The sequence below is a fragment of the Orcinus orca genome, chromosome 14 (assembly GCF_937001465.1).
Source record: "Orcinus orca chromosome 14, mOrcOrc1.1, whole genome shotgun sequence".
NCBI lineage: Eukaryota > Metazoa > Chordata > Mammalia > Artiodactyla > Delphinidae > Orcinus > Orcinus orca.
In genome coordinates, this window is record NC_064572.1 from 16,597,814 (window position 1) to 16,613,995 (window position 16,182).

At 48.6% G+C, this 16,182-nt stretch overlaps 1 protein-coding gene and 1 long non-coding RNA gene across 8 annotated transcripts in view; one reads left to right on the forward strand and one right to left on the reverse strand.

The window, feature by feature from the left end:
- Nucleotides 1–16,162, reverse strand: part of LOC117198135 (uncharacterized) — a 55,956-nt gene extending 39,794 nt beyond the window's left edge. For 3 of the 4 annotated variants that reach the window (XR_007471168.1, XR_004479091.2, XR_007471166.1), the window contains exons 1-3: nt 13,344–16,162; nt 12,272–12,586; nt 11,690–11,840 (exon numbers count right to left, since the gene is read on the reverse strand). This is a non-coding gene — a long non-coding RNA (uncharacterized LOC117198135). The other variant, XR_007471167.1, reaches the window with a different exon arrangement.
- The window catches only part of LOC101287519 (zinc finger protein 33B), a 346,100-nt gene that overhangs the window by 129,660 nt on the left and 200,258 nt on the right, over nt 1–16,182 (forward strand). The gene's annotated exons all lie outside the window — the stretch shown is intronic.

Below are 16,182 nucleotides of genomic sequence, written 5' to 3' on the forward strand. Positions count from 1 at the left end.
AGTCCTGTCCACACTCAAAAGTAAGAGATGACACAAGGATGTGTTCACCAGGACGTGGGGACCACGGGGGTCCCTCCATGAGTGGAGAAGGGGGAGGCCCTGAGAGCCTTACTGCCTTGCCCAGAACCACAGACTGCCAATAGGCAGAGCCAGGTATGAACCCAATTCTGTTTCCTCAAAGCTGGGGCCTGGCTGCACCCAGGTTCTCTCAGGGGCTCTGGAAAAGGCTGTGCTGGTATAGTTAGAGAAGATATGGAGATGGCATGGGGAAGAGGGACAGCATTTTGCAGCCTAGATGGGTATCTGGCAACTTCTTCTCCTAGGAGGTGCCTATGTCACGGGAACCCTGAGTGAACCCCTGTCCACACCACAACCAGGGAAGAGGGATCTAGAGACAGCTCTATGCTGAGTTTAGTTCTTATACTTCTGAATCTCTCTCTCACTGGACAGTTGAAAACTGAGGTCCATAAACACACAGGGACTACCGCAGGGCCCACAACAGGCAGCGTCCAAGAGTAAGGGTGTGTTATGACCCTCTAGGCCAGGCTCAGACCCCTCCCATAGGGATTGCTTCGGTAATGAGAAACCCTAAGATCTTGGTAAGTTCTTGTCCATTTTCTCCCATGTGGGGGGGGGGGGTGGGCATTTTCTACTGGGCATTCAGGGAGTGAACACTGGCAAACACACACACACACAGTGACATTAGACTGTGGTGTCAGAAGAGCAACAGACGCAGGGAGGTGACAAGAGAAAGAAAAAAGGGTTTGGAGGCACTCCCAACATGTGATACCACTCCTCCACTTGCATAGATATTATTCCACATATGCCTGAGGACATCCCTAGAAGTACTGGCCACAATAGTCTCCATTGCACAGACAGGGAAACAGAAAGGTCCTGAGAGACACAGTGACTTATCCAGGATGGAGAACAGGTAGAATGGGGAATTGAGTCTGGAACCCAGGTCTGCCTCCTCAAAGCTGTGCACAGACCCTCCCCGGAGCGGTGGAGAGGGCTGTGAGGTGTGACTATGTGAGATATAGGGTTGCGTGGAGAAGGGGTGAGCCGTCGGCAGCCCAGAGGGCTGTGGGTAGCGGTGTTGTCTGAGGAGGGGATTCAAGTAAGGGGCCCCCAGGAAGTGAAGTCACCTCCTTGGCAACAGACCCCAACAGAACTCTGAGCCCCGGGAGCCAGGCACACACGTTCTAGCGACAGCCCCACAGCCGGCTCACTTGGCTGGAGACGCTTCACAGAGACGGATGTTCTCCTGCTGTGTCCTGACTTCCCAGGGCTTCTGCTTCAGGAAACCCCTGAGTGGGAGGTTTCTCAGATGCGTTAGGCGGTTCAATGCTTAACCTGGACGACTCTGGTCCTTTACCAGGAGGTCCCTAAGGGAACACGAGGTGGCCTAGAGCAGGCCAGTCCAGGCCCGGCCGCGTCTGGGAGCCCTCCCCGGGCAGCCTCACATCCCCGCATCTCCATGCGGGGGGAAGGGGGACTTGAGGGGAGGGCTGTAATGGGGGAGGGATGAGCTTGGGGCCGTTAGCCATTAGCCGTCCTGCTCCACCACTGGTCAGCATCGCAGTGGTCCCCACAGCCGCAGTCTCCCTGGGTCACAGGCCACAGGACCTGGCCCCCATTTGCGCACTCACCCTCTTCACCGGCACAGTCACCATGTTACTGAATGCCAAGTCCATGTGCCCAACGCACAGTGAGGCCAAACGATACCAAAACATCAGAGTTTGGAGCAGAGAAAGGTTTACTGCAGGGCCATGCAAGGAGACGGGTGGCTCATGCCTTAAAAACCCCGAACTCCCCAAAAGCTTTCGGTGAAGCCCTTTTACAGGAAAGGTGAGGGAGAGGCGTGGTTAGCTGTTGCAGACTTCTTGGCGTCAGATCCTTTGTTCTTGAGGTCAGGTCATGGTCAGGTCACGATGTTCCTTTAAACCTCCACCAAAACAAATGTTACTCTCTGTTCTGACAAGGAAGGGGAAGGTCCCAAGGCTCAGCTTTCGCCCTCCAAGGTCCAGGCCCTGGCTAAGAGGAGGGGGTCCCTGCATGGGCCGCTTAACCCTGCCCCAGAGCGTTCGTCCAGCACCCAGTCTGGGTCTTCCCGCCAGTGCCCAGGTCTGGCTGAAGAGGCAGATCTCAGCTGGCGGCGCCCTTAGGGCTGAGTCCCCAGACCCTGCCCAGCCGTCATCACTGAGGGAGCCAGGCACCCAGCACCCAGCCTTCCCTTTGGCTTTTCATTTAAACTGGAGAGAATCTTCTGTATAAGATCAATAGTAAATACCAATCAGGTTATTAACAATTGTCCTTCCCAGCTCACAGCAATTGTCCTTTTTGAGAATAACCCGAACCACAGAGGTGGACCTTAAGTAATGATGGGCCATGTCCTTGCAACTTAACCCTGACCTCTGGCCACCTCCTAGCCGTAGACAACTGATCTAAGCTGTACCAATTTTCGAAACTTGGAGAGACTGAAGCTGGCTGAAGCTGTTACCTTAAGGCAGTGTCCATGTACTCATGGACTGTGACCCATGGAGACTACCACCGCCATTAGGTCGTAGAAACGGGAATGGTGGAGAGGTGCACTGCTGCTTCAAGGCCTGGGCCTGGCCAGTGGGCAGCTGTGGCGAGGGCTCTGGAGCTCTGCAGGACACAGCCCTCAGCCTGTCCCCAGGTCCCCAGCTCGCCCACTAGCCCGAGGCCGGAGGCCCCAGAGGGCCCCGGGGAGAAGGCTGGGATCTGTCTCTCATGGCGCCCAGCTGCGAGGACCACTGCGAGGCTGACTGTGGGTAGAGCAGGACCTCTAACCACCAAGCTAACGGTCTTGCGCTAACAGCTGCATGCCCACTCCGTCCCTGTTACATCCTGCGAGGGCGCTGCAGGGGCCTGGACAGCAGCCGAGCTGAAGGGTTCACACTGTCCAACAGCAGATGCTGGGCGTGTGGCTGGGCACAAGTCAGCACCTCAGGCCCCACGCCCACACACCGAACGGCCCCTGTACTGGGGTGGAGGGCCATCTTGGGGGTCAAATCCTGGGTCCTAGTGGGGCAGCCCCGGCCAGCCCACCTGTCCAGGTATGTGCAGCCGCGCCTTGGAGAGGGCTTGGTAGGAGCCAGCAGGCCGGACATGCAGGCAGCTGCATCATCGCCTGTGGGGCCGTTTAGTCCCCGCCCCAACCTCGGGAGGGCGAACGCCCACGCTTCATGGCCTCCCCTTGCTCCCAGTGGCGACCCTACCGCAGCCACACTGGGCCTCCACACGTCTGAGCGGACGAGCCCGCGCCGGGGCCGTGACCACCTCTGTTCCAGCCATGCGGGGCAGCCACCCATGAGGTAGCCACCATGGCTCGTGAAAGCTCCAGGACAGCTGCACCCTTAGCCGGCAGCGACGGCCCACCTGCTACCTTGAGGAGCGACGACGGGAGAGGCAACCTCTGGCCCAGGCTCACACCAGCTGCCCGGCAGGCGCCACATGAGCCTGGTCTGACACCGTGGGATGCTCCTTGAGCCCCTTCTCTGGCTGTTACCTTTAAGAGTATTACACTTTCAGATTAAAAAGTTGCAGAACAGAGAATAGTATCTGTTTTGTTGGAGGTTTGCAGGAACATCGTGACCTGACCGTGACTTGACCTACGTAGACAGCTAAAAGAAAAAAAGATTTCTGCACCAAGAAGTTCTCCACAACCAAACACCGGCTGCCTTTCTGGTATAAAAGAAGTCTGAATTCTGACTGGGGAAATATGGTTCTTTGAGACACTAGTCTGCCATCTTTTCGGTCTGCTGGCTTTCTGAATAAAGCCATTATTCCTTGCCCTAACACTTTGTCTCCCGATTTATTGGCCTGTCATGCAGCGAGCAGGACAAGCTCGGACTTGCTATCAATTCTGGTGAGCCAGCCAGCAGCCTCGCTGCTTGTGGCCAGACAGCCCGGGTTGGGAAATTTGGGGGTAAGGCCCTAGCTAGCAGCTGCCGGGACCACTTATCCTGAGGATCTTTCCTTCAAAATTCCCTGCAGTGGCACTGGCTGCCCTGGGGCCTGGCAGCTGGAGCAAGTGATTGAATTTGGGAGTCGATGGGCTCCGTACAGTAGGGTACGTCACTCCAGTGTGTACAGCCGAGAACATTCTCCCCAGCTCAATTAGGGCTTTTTCTGTAAGGTAAAGGCCATCTTGTTTTGCATTTGATTGGGGTACCCTGTTGGAGAGGAGAATTATTGTGGGAACCTGTTCGTTTGCTATTGTTTTGTGTTCATTCAGGATGGAATTTGTTTGTGGTTGTGGTATTGGAATTTATGCCTTCTGTGTTTTGTTGCTCTTGAACTTGTAAACATAGGAAACGCTCCATCTGTCCCTAAGGAAAGCTCTTTGGGGCGTATCTTAAATAAATGGGCAAAATACAGCTGTGGGCCTATGACTAAGAAAGAGATAATATTCTATTGTAAGAGTGTGTGGCCCCAATATATGTTAGGATCAGGAGAGCAATGGCCCTTGAATGGCTCAATTATTATACGATCTTGCATTTAGAACTGTCTTGTGAAAGAGCAGGTAAAAATGATGAGATTCCATAGGTAGAAGCATTTATGTTATTCATCAGGAGGAAAAAAGTCAGATGGCTGCCACCTTATGATGCAGCAGTCTAAAAGGAAAACCAAGGGAAAATCTGTTCTACAAGAGGGAGAGGGAGAAAGTGAGACTGAGGACATGTTATTTCAAAACGTAAACCCTCTCTGACCAAGCTGGCTCCCCCACTGGCCCAGCCAGCTTCACCAGCAGTTGTTCTGACCACCCCCATGCCACCAGTATATGCACTCCTTTTACCAATTCCTGTTTCCCCTACTTATGGGGATCAGTTAGAAGTTTCTATGTTAACCCCTAGGGCACAGGGGCCTGCTTTGGCGTCACCATCGAAGGCCCAACAGGGCACCCAATTTGGACCAGGAGCCACTTCTGGATTGGGGCAATTTCCCTTGCGCCAATACCCCACAGAAGGCCTTAATGCAAATGGCCAGCCAGCTGGGTTTCTATGGATGTACAATCCATTCTCAACTTCAGATCTGTTTAATTGGAAAGACCATAACCCTGCTTACTGAGAGGACCCCCTCCACATGACTGAACTTTTCACTTCTATCTTTGCCACTCACCATCCCCCCGGGGTGGACATTCACACGGTGATGAATATGATTCTTACTGGGGATGAAAGGAGGATGGTCACTGGCTAGCAAGGAAGCACACCAGCTTCATCCAGCAGATCCAAATGGAACTCCAGAAGCAAGTCGGGCGGTTCCTACTGCTGAGCCTGACTGGGATCCTAATAATGGAGATATACCGCATCTAGAGCATTATAGGAAGTGTATCTTAGTGGGTCTCCAAAAGGGGTACCTAGGCAAAAGAGCTTAAGCAAAATTCAGGAGATACACCAAAACTCCAATGAGGATCCATGAGACTTTCTAGAAAGAATTTATCAAGCTTATAGATGCTACACTGATGCAGACCCTGAGGCCCCGAAAATATGAGAATGGGAAATATGACCTTCATTGGGCAAAGTGCCCCAGATGTAAGAAGAAAATTATAAAAATTAGGTGGTGCATTTGGAATGAACCCTTCTCAATTGGTAGATGTTGCTTTTAAAGTGTTCAACAACAGGGAACAATGACAGAGGAAGATGATGCAAAATGGAATTCCACTTTTCTGGCAGCAGCATTAGACTCCCGGAAGGTGAGTAACCCCAACAGAGGTAAGCCACCATTGGGGAGGGAACAATGTGCTTACTATAAGGAGGAAGGGCATTGGAAAAAAGATTGCCCTAGGCTAAAAAATAAGACGGGAAACAATAAAAGAAAGACGGGAACCTTTTATATGGTAGAAAGAGAGGAACACTCTGATGATGAATGAAGAGAACCAGGGGCTCCCTTGGACTTGAGGTGTCCAATTCCAGTTTCCCCACAGGAGCCCCAAGTAACTTTGACTGTGGGAGAGAAGTTGATTGACTTTCTGATAGATGCGGGTGCAACGTATGCTGTGGTAAACACCAAGGTGGCACAGAAAACATCTCAATCCATCCTGGTCATGGGAGTTTCTGGGCAAGTACAAAATCGTTCTCTCTTACAGCCTCTAGAATGCCAATTAGGGGACCTCACTCTGAAACACAGTTTCTTATATATGCCAGCGTGTCGATCCCTCTTTTGGGCCGAGATCTCCTTTGTAAATTAAATGTTCAAGTAACTTTTTCACCAGAACAGCCTGACATCAGGGTCCCATTGAAGCACATTTTAAGCCTAGAGAGGGCACTCGTGGCCACCCCAGAAAAGGAGACAGAGCTCTTTCCCCCCGAAGTCTATGAAAAGATAAGGCCAGAAGTATGGGCTGACGGCACCCCAGGGAAGGCCAAAAATGCATGTCCAATACAAATCCCGTTAAAAAGGACCCCGGGACACCTAATCTAAAACAATATCCGCTGAGGCAAGAGGCCCGAAAGGGAATTGAGACAATCCTAAAAAAGTTTTCGGAAAAAGGATTAATTAAACCTTGCAGGTCCCCGTATGAGACCCCTATTCTCCCAGTCAAAAAGCCAAACTCAGCAGAGTATCACTTTGTCTAAGACTTGAGGGCTATTAATGAAATAGTCCAAGATTTGCTCCCTGTGGTACCTGAGCCATACACTCTGTTCACAACGATTCTGGGGGAATACAGGTGGTGCTCAGTTTTGGACTTGAAAGGTACTTCTTTTCTGCATTCCTATTGCAGAAGAATCACAGCAGCTATTTGCTTTTGAATGGCAGGACCCAGAAACACAGGTAGTCCAACAGTATTGTTGGACAGTCCTGCCTCAAGGATTTAAGAATTCCCCTACCTTGTTTGGGGAAATGTTGGCTAGGGACCTTAGAAACTTAATATTGGATGAAAGACTCGTACTCCAAAATGTGGACAATTTGCTCATAGCAAGCCCTACATGTGTTAAGTGTCTACAAAATACCATCAGAACCCTGAACTATCTGGCCAACAATGGATATAAGGTTTCCCAGAAAAAGGCCCAAATATGTAAGCAACAAGTCATGTATCTGGACTTTGTCCTTCCCCAAGGACAGCAGGATCTTTTGCCTGATAGAAAACAGGTAACTGCAGGCTTGGGAACACCCAAGACTCGCAGAGAGCTGAAGGGGTTTCTGGGAATGACAGGGTTCTGTCGGATTTGGATCCCGAACTGTGGGCCCATAGAAAGCCCCTCTATGAGACTTTAAAGGGACGTGATCTTGAGTCCCTTACTTGGACTAAAGTAACTTTCAAACAGCCTTTGAAACAATAAAAACAAAGTCAGTCTCAGCCCTGGCTTTGGGACTACCAGACTTAAAGAAATCTTTCAAATTGTATGTACATGAGAGACAAGGCATAAGTCTCGGGGTGTTATTTCAAACTCTGGGGAATGTCCCTCTACCTGTTTCCTACTTCTCAAAACAACCCGAACAGACTTAAGGGATGGCCCCTCTGCCTTCAAGTTGTAGCAGCTACTTGTGACATACCTCAGGAAACTCAGAAGTTTACCGGGAGGCAACCTACCATTGTGTATGTCCCTCACCATGTTCTTTCTTTACTGGAACAAAAAGGGGGCTATTGGTTGACTTCTGGGAGAATGGGAAAGTACCAAGCCATTCTCTTCGACAATTTCAATGTAAGACTTCAGGTCACTTCAGCCCCAAATCGAGCCACAATGCTCCCAATTAATGCTGCACAGCCCCCAGAGCACAAATGCCTACCCGTCATCGAGCTAGTACACTCTAGCAGACAGGACTTAAGCGATTAACCCTCGGCTGGGCCAGATATGGAACTGTTTACCGATGGAAGCAGCTTCATGGACCAAGGTAGGTGACATGCTGGGTATGCGGTGGTCACCCTTAGAAAGAGCCCTGTCCCCAGGTAGCTCAGCCCAGAATGCAGAAATCATTGCTCTGACAAGAGCCCTACTACTCACTGAAGGAGAGTGAGTAAATATATACACAGACTCACTACGCATTCTCCGTGATGCATGCTCACGGGGCAATCTGGAAAGAAAGGGGGCTCCTCACTTCAAACAGTAAAGACATAAAGCATGCTTCTTAAATCCTGTCACCATTCAAAGCAGCCCACAAGCCCTCACCATTGGCCATAATGCACTGCCCAGGCCACCGAAAGGGTGAAGCTCATATAATAAAAGGCAACTGGTTAGCTGACCAAGCTGCAGAGAAGGCAGCAAAGGAAGGCAATTATCAAGCAGTAACAGGGTCACTTCTCCTGCAGATCGACTTGTCAAAATACCAGGAGGCTCAGTTTAGTTAAAGCCCTCCTTAAGGAAAGCATCCCCTGATTTGGTCTGCCTAATACCTTTCACAGTGATAATGGGCCTGCTTTTGTCTCTAGCATAACCCAACAAGTGTCTAAAGCACTGCAAATTGGAAGCTACATTCATCCTGGAGGCCACAATCAACAGGAAAAACCAAGAAAATGAATTATACATTAAAAAGGAGCATTGCTAAAATATGCCGAGACTAATTTAACTTGGGATAAGGCTTTGCCAGTTGCCATGCTACGGATCAGAGTGGCTCCCAGAAGCAGGCCTAAATTAAGCCTCTTTGAAATACTGTATGGTAGGCCATTCCAGATGTCTCCTCTGTTCCACCCCAAGGGAAAAATGTGTTCACAGTGGGCAGGAATGAGACCTGCGTGGTGTGGAGCGTCCAGGCAGGCAGGCTGGAGAAGCTGGTGGGAAACCTGGTGCCTGCCTTCCTGGGCGGTGGCCCCTCCGACCTCCCCACATTCCTGGGCACCTACAGGGCTTTCCCTACCACCCAGCAGATGCTGGACCTTCTCTTCACAAGGTGAGCACTTTTTCCCGATGGGACATTGGTGACTCGGCCACCTTCTAGCTGTGACATGTGGGAATGTCACTCCACCTCTCTGAGCCTCAGCTGGCCCCTCTGCACACTAGGGTAAAGAGAGGACCAGCCCCCTACGGTGACTGTAGAGACCAGCGGGTCCTTCACGGAAAGTGCTTTCTGGGGACCTGGCCTGTGGAAAGGTCTGCTGGAGGGGCCGTGGTTGTGCTAATTCATCATGTCCCTCCTCCCCATGAGGAAGCCTCCGCCTCAGTTGTCACCGTGCCTCTCACCTTGGGATGAACGTATTTCCCAAGTGCAAGGTGATGAGTGATTCTATTAGGGGTGCTCTGTCCTGGGTGAGTGAGAGCAGGGATCCTTGGGGCTGAGCAGCGGGGCCCCAGGCCACTCAGATGTGTGCGATGGGGCTGGAGGGGCTCATTCATTCTTCACATATAGAGGAAGGCCACTAGGTGCAGGTGCTTTTCTAGGAACACCCATCATTTAATGCACCAAGCATACAACAGTCCTGCCCTCCAGGGCTTGCATTCTAGTTTGGAGTCAGACAGTCACACTAGACCTCACAACCAGGGCTACCCTGGGAGCACAGTGTGGAAGGAAATGCCCGGTCTCTGACTCAGCTGCCCAATTGACTCCCTCCAAGGCCGTGTCCTCCATGCTGGGCACCTGGCTGCACCATTACCCTGAGCATTTCCACCAGCCCCCAGAATTTCCCCGCCTGAAGATGCTTCTGGCTTACACAGAGCTCAGCATGCCTGGCTCAGACCTGGAGCAGCAAGCCCGCCTTCTCCTGGCACAGCTGGAGCACCTGGAGCCCCCTGAGGCAGAGGGTGATGGTGAGGGGGACTCAGAGTAGGTGAAGGGGGGCGAGTGGGGAGGGGAAGGGGCGGAGCCACACAGAACGAGCTTCCCGAGGCTGGAACTGGGCCAGGAGCAATGAGGAGACTCAGATCACTGTTTCCCCAGTCTGCAGTCTGGGAAGACTTCCTGGGGGTGGCATCTTGGATTGAGACTTCACTGATAGGCAGTGAGAAGTTTCCTGTCTTTGGAGGCACTGGAAAAGCAGTTCTGTTGATGATATTTTCTCTTCTTGGAGCTACAGCACCAGCTCCAGAACAAGCTCTGGAAACACATCAAGACCTAGAGCCAGCAACACCTCTACTGCCCACTACAGCTCCAGAGCCAGAGCAAGCTCAAGCCACAGCTATTGTTCAAGCTCAAGAGCCAGAATATGCATTACTGCCAGCTCCTCAGCCAGAACTAGAGAATGGTCATGCCCTAGCTCTCATTTAAGCCACAGGTTATCAACTTATTTCCAAGATCTACTGCAGTGATTTACAACAGAACAAACAAGCAAGCAAACTAATGAAAACCCAGTATGGCCCATCTGCCCCCCACGGAAATGTTAATGATTCAAAGCCATAAGCTCTATATTGTATCTATAGATATTATAATATATAGTTATATATATTATAACTATCCAAAGAGTAATACTTTTATCTCTGAATAAGAGCACAGAATTTCAGAAAATACGCAACGTGCATCAAAGAAAATAATCATTCCTCCTTTAGTCACCTTCCTGGTATCCAAGGTCAAGATCCGTGATGGGGGAGACAATGTTTGCTTTCCCACAGTCAGAATACGTTCGCTAGCACACCCTCTCTCTCGATTACTCTTACCATCAAACCAGCCAGTTTCTATGTCAGTCTTTCTGTCTCTGTCTCTGATTCCCTCCTTCTACCTGTCTTTGTCTGTCTGTTTTCCTCCCTCTCTATTTCTGTCTCTCTCCTCTGACTCTCACTTGCTCTCTTTTGCCTTTTTGCCTCATGGATGCCTGAGTAATGTTTCTCTGTCTCTCTTAAGTCACCTTAGGCAGTACTGTTTCGTAACATACAGTACATTGGCAAGTGCCCCTGTCAAAAACTCACTAAACCCAGATGACAATAATTAAAATCCCATGCTGCCTGGGAAGTACTCATTTACAGTTATTTACCTCTTAGTGGATACATGCCACAGTCATTTCTAGGTCAGGACACACTGAGGTACCCGATCCCCATCTTTGAAATGTGCGCCATTGACTTCAACAGTGAAATGACGCACTTACTTCCTCATTACTGAAGACCAAAGAGCAACGTGTGTTCATTTTTCAGTCATTTCTGAATGTTGTGTGTGGATAATTAGATAAACCAAGAGAACATTTCAATAGGGAAAGACAGCCAATCTTTGTTGACGTGTTGTGATGTCCCAGGCCTCGCGCTCAAATGCTAACTCCCTTCCTTTAATTACTCCTCTCAAACCTGACCAGAGAGGAAGCCTTCACAGGCAGTTCTTTGGAGGCAAGCAATAAAGGAACAAACTCCATGGCACGACCAGCCTCATGCTTCATTGTTTCATGGACTTTTCTTTCTCACCATCCATTGGAATGGGCCTATAGCCACTCGTCTCACTCTGGCCACATGTTCCCAAGGGATGCACAATCACTGCCAGGATTTGAGTCACTGTTGTCTCAAGCACCCAGAAGAGAAGCACCGAGAGAAAGAAGTAGTCCCCTCCCCAGCGTGCCCTCAAAACTGAAGTGCCTGTAGCAGACGGCACACTGGGCGTACAAGCCATGAGAAAACCCTCATCTCGTACCCTTCCTCTAGTACGTCACTTTCACTTGTTGGGTGTTTTTATTTCGTTCTTCACATTGCATGACACCATCTGGCTAATGCTTATAAGCAAATTTCCAGACCTTAAAGATTGACTCCAGATTGCTTAGCCCTGACTGCTTCTGGTCGTGGACCCTGAGAGAATGAATAAAGACATTCAAGTTTACCTGAACTCTGCTTTCTAGAATGCCAAGGTCTCAGGCCAGCTGTTCTCTGGTAGCTACACGAGGGTAAGGGTTCTTCTGAAGCAGTGCTTGCACAGCATCCTTTGACATGGCTTCAAAACAAGTCTCCTTCTTCAGTCCTCTTGGGAGTCGCCTGTTGAAGAGCAAAGGGGAGAAGTCTTAGGGGGGATTCCATATAAATGCAAAACGATGGTGCCAGCCCAGCTGTTGTCTTTATGCCACGTGTAAAACTTCTGAGTCCAGAGATTATACTCCATTTTTAACTGAATGGGACACTGAGAGTTCAACATACACCTATCAGAAAAGATGATAGTCAATGTTATTGGGATCTACCAACCACTAACAAATAATCCATAGAATTACATGCAAACGAAATGCAAAGCCATAGAAAAATGGGATTTCATTCAATTGATGTAAGAATTTTTCACATATTGATTCATGGGTCATTATGGCTTACGCTAACTAGAAACGCCTGTCTTATGGCCTGTCGTACGTACATTGCACATCTGCTTGAACTATTAAAAAAACACAGAATGCCTTTATCAGATTGTTTTCAATACCTACTTTCAAGATAAGGGCAAATGTCCCCCTTCTGATGATGCCCAGGCTGGTTCTCCTTGGAGGATGAGTTTCTCTTTCCAGACAGTGAGATCATGCTGCCTAGCTGTGTACGTGCTAAACTTTCTCTCTTGAAACCTTGAAGTGACGTACTCCATATCTGACGTTTGTCCCTTGTTATGAAAAGATATAAAACTGTGTTTCAGGCATTCCAACTGGAGCCAGATGGCCATGGTGGAATGTGGTTTCAGACACGTTCCTGCACCATAGACATCTTGGATTTCCTGAACTGTATCAAACTCCAGGACACCACCAGCCCTTCTAAAAGAAAAAAAACCAACAACCTGTTAAAAGCTGCCAGCTGCAAACTTATGGCCTCAAGGTCTTCCCCTGTGAGTAGGCAAGGGTTTCAGACCCCAACCAATACTTGCTTAACGACACCCTTACCTCTTGCCAGCTCCAATTATAATTCTTTAGAAATAACTCATGGAACTAAGTGCAACATTGCAGATTTTGCCTCTATAAGCCGCCTCCGTTTTGTACTCCAGGAGAAGACAATTCAAGTGCTTCTGGAATCTGTGTCTTCTGGGGTCTAGTTTTCAGTTTGGCAAAAATAAACTCTCTTCTATTCTTACTACAGTTGGTTGATTATTTCCATCAACACAATAGAAATTAACCACTTAAAATTGAAAACAAAACACAATAAAACAAACGACAAAAAAGAACCAAACCAACTCAAAATCCCAAACTTGGTCTACTGGAAAATAAACATACATTTTTATCAACTGAATTGAAAACATTTGAAAATTTATGTAGCATTCCATCCAATTACAGTACCGACTTTAAGACTTTTGGTAGAGAAGCCATTGATGGGCAACAGGGCTACCAACTTCCTTTTCCATTTCAAGAAAATGCCCAAGCCACTCTCAATCTTTTTCCCCAATTTATTCCTGAAACACAGCCCAATAAAATCTGTCACTGCAATCTTAATGGTCACTTATACCTTCGTTAACCCTGGAAGGGCATCAAGGCATCTGGATGATCTAACAACAAAGTCCAGATGCTGATGTATACTTACCGCTTGATGTGCTGATGAATCCATGTTGGGAGAGCCACCTGGACTGCACAGAAACTGCTGGCCAATTGTTCAGTTCGTGGAAGCACAGGACTTATACAAGTACAAGGATGCCTCACCCCTATTTATTTCAACAGCTTCCTACGGTAAACCCTCATTCAAAATTTATGACCTTGAAGGAATCCCACGAAGCAAGTGGAAATTAAATGAAAGGCAAGTTCAGAGGCTACCACGTACTTCTGAAGGTGCCATCATCCTTTCGCCAGTACAATTTTGTTTCAGGGCTCTCTAGTTTTCACATACTCAAACAGTTTGCTTTCGGTTGCAGTCCATCACTCTGGGTTCCTCAGGATTAGGTTTGGGTGTGTTCTTTCCAAAATGAAGAGGTTAGCTTCCTTGTGTACACTGCACATATCCCTCAGCATCTCCAGAAATCCACTTCATTCCATGCCTAAGTCATTTCCTTCTTTTGAGGGTGAGATCATGATACTTTGAATACTAAGGGTGAATGGATAAGTCCAGGGTCTACCCACACATCACGGTCTTGAGTCCCAACTTCTTGACAGCTTCCTGGGTGTAATCTGAAACCCACCCCATTACTCACATGTAACAACAGTCTGAAGAAAGGGGTAGACCACACTAGGGTAGGTAGCATGTTTAACAAGCAAGGGAACTTACTTCTGAAGCTTGTCTTGGGCAGCCACAAAACGATTAGGTTTCCCACCTGTATGCCAGAACCTTAAAAAAGGTTAAATAGAGGCATTAAGGGTTCAGTCAGCTATACTGTCCAAAGGTGTCAACAACACCTTGCTATCTCAAAATTGTGTCCTTGTTAAGCTTACTTCTTGGTGAAACCAAGCAGAATGCACATTCCAAGGACAAGGCTCGGGGGGTGGTTTGAGGTGGTTCCATTACCTGGGTCCATCTCCCAGGTCAATCCAGGTCATGTTCTCTCCATGAATTCCAACAACACATGCCCAACATCACTGAATGCTCGGCTGAGGGGAGCCCATCTCACACAAATACAATGTACTCTAAAGCAATGTTCCCTGACAGAATCCCCAAAAGGGAAATGAGACATAACTTTAATGGTTTAAGGGAAAGGGAACTAACCATCTTTAGCTGGTTACTCCTTCGCTAGTCTGGGAATGTCAGAAAATATAGAAAGGAAGGGCATGACACAACTTGTGAGAAGAAAAAGACAATTCAAATAAGGTGGGAAGTACAATGATAGCCCCACAGCATCCAAGATAGACATCGTTATACATAATATGAAAACAAAACACAGAGCTGAAGTACCAACTTACATTTAAAAAACGGTGTGTTTAAAAAAAAAGAAAAAAGAAGGCAGCAACTTAGATGATGGATGACACAGCTGTGTTTGAAAGGAATGATTTGGATGAAAAATACTACCACACCAACATTTCAGTTTAGTTTGGTCTCGTGACAATTCAAAAATTAAAAAAAAATACACAAATTACCAACTTTACTGTATTCTTTTCCCACCCAGGTTTATGAAACTCAGATATGTGGACTAGATGAAGACAAGTAAGCCTATATAGAATTGGGAATGAGAATAACTATACCAGCAATTCATTAAAATCAATTAGGTTAAAATAATGCTGATGTGAGTGTGTTTACATGTGTGTTTATGTTTATGTACGTTTGGGAGAATGGCCACTGGCTCTACATAACCAAAACATCATTATTTTAACTCCACATGCTGTTTGGTGGAAGCACGGGATTCCTCCCAAATAGGAGTTTGCTCTCCACCCTCAGATGCAGCTAGGGCTTGTTGAGAACTGCCTTACAGCACAAGCAGTTGCCTGAGGCCTCCAGCGTGGGCCCAGCGACTTTCAGAAGGAGGGCCTCAACTGTAGCATCTGTGAAAGCATAAAACCCCCAACCCGGTCCAGGATCTGTGTCTTAGTTAGGGCTCCTCCATTCTGGCTGCTACATGTTTTCGCTTGTTTCTCTGTCCACTCTAAAGATGGTCATCAGGTGGTACCATGGATGGCTGCCACCGGGACCAGAGCTGCCTTCAAGTCTCAGGAGAATGTCTTGAAGACATCCAGATTCTGGTCCCTTGTTCTCAGGTGCCAGAGATCGGAGGGTGATGGGACCATCTTGATGGATCAGGACAGTCTTTCTCGAGAAGGTGGAAGTTTTTGCGGATAAAATTCCCTGAAGCTTCTGATTAGACAGCTGCTCTCGCCAAAGCACTGGCTGCCAGACCTCTACCAGCTCCCAACTGGACAACTCAGGTGGTAGGCTGCTTGTGAGAGCAGAGGCCTTTTTTCTGGCAGTGCCACGTGGCTTGTGGGATCTTAGTTCCCTGACCAAAGATCAAACCCAGGCTCCCTGCAGTGGCAGCGTGGAGTCCCAACCACTGGACCACCAGGGAAGTCCCAGAGCAGAGGCTTTGATATGCACAGCATCCAGGGTATCCCTAGAGAACGCAGATGTACCTCCACACAGGCCATCAGATGATGGTGCGGGCTCCAGTGCCCATCCCTGGGCTCCTCTACAGCGGGCAGCATTGGACACACAAGGGGCTAAGCCACAGCCCTTAGCTCTGTCTACAGTCTGCAGAAGTCCTGCCAACAAAGGATCTGAATGTTTCCAGCCACCCTGATGCAGGCTTCCTCTCACTATACTGAAAGACACAATCCTTTCCACAAGGAGTCCCTTTCCAAATCTCAAGCCCCATTTGTCCTGAGGCTACTGTGTTCAGGCTCTTGTTCCAGAAGCGCTATCCCACTATGTGTGGCCACTGTAACAGATTCTTCCTGTCAAATGAAAATAGAGGTAGATCTGTACATATAGATAAGGGGAACCGGAA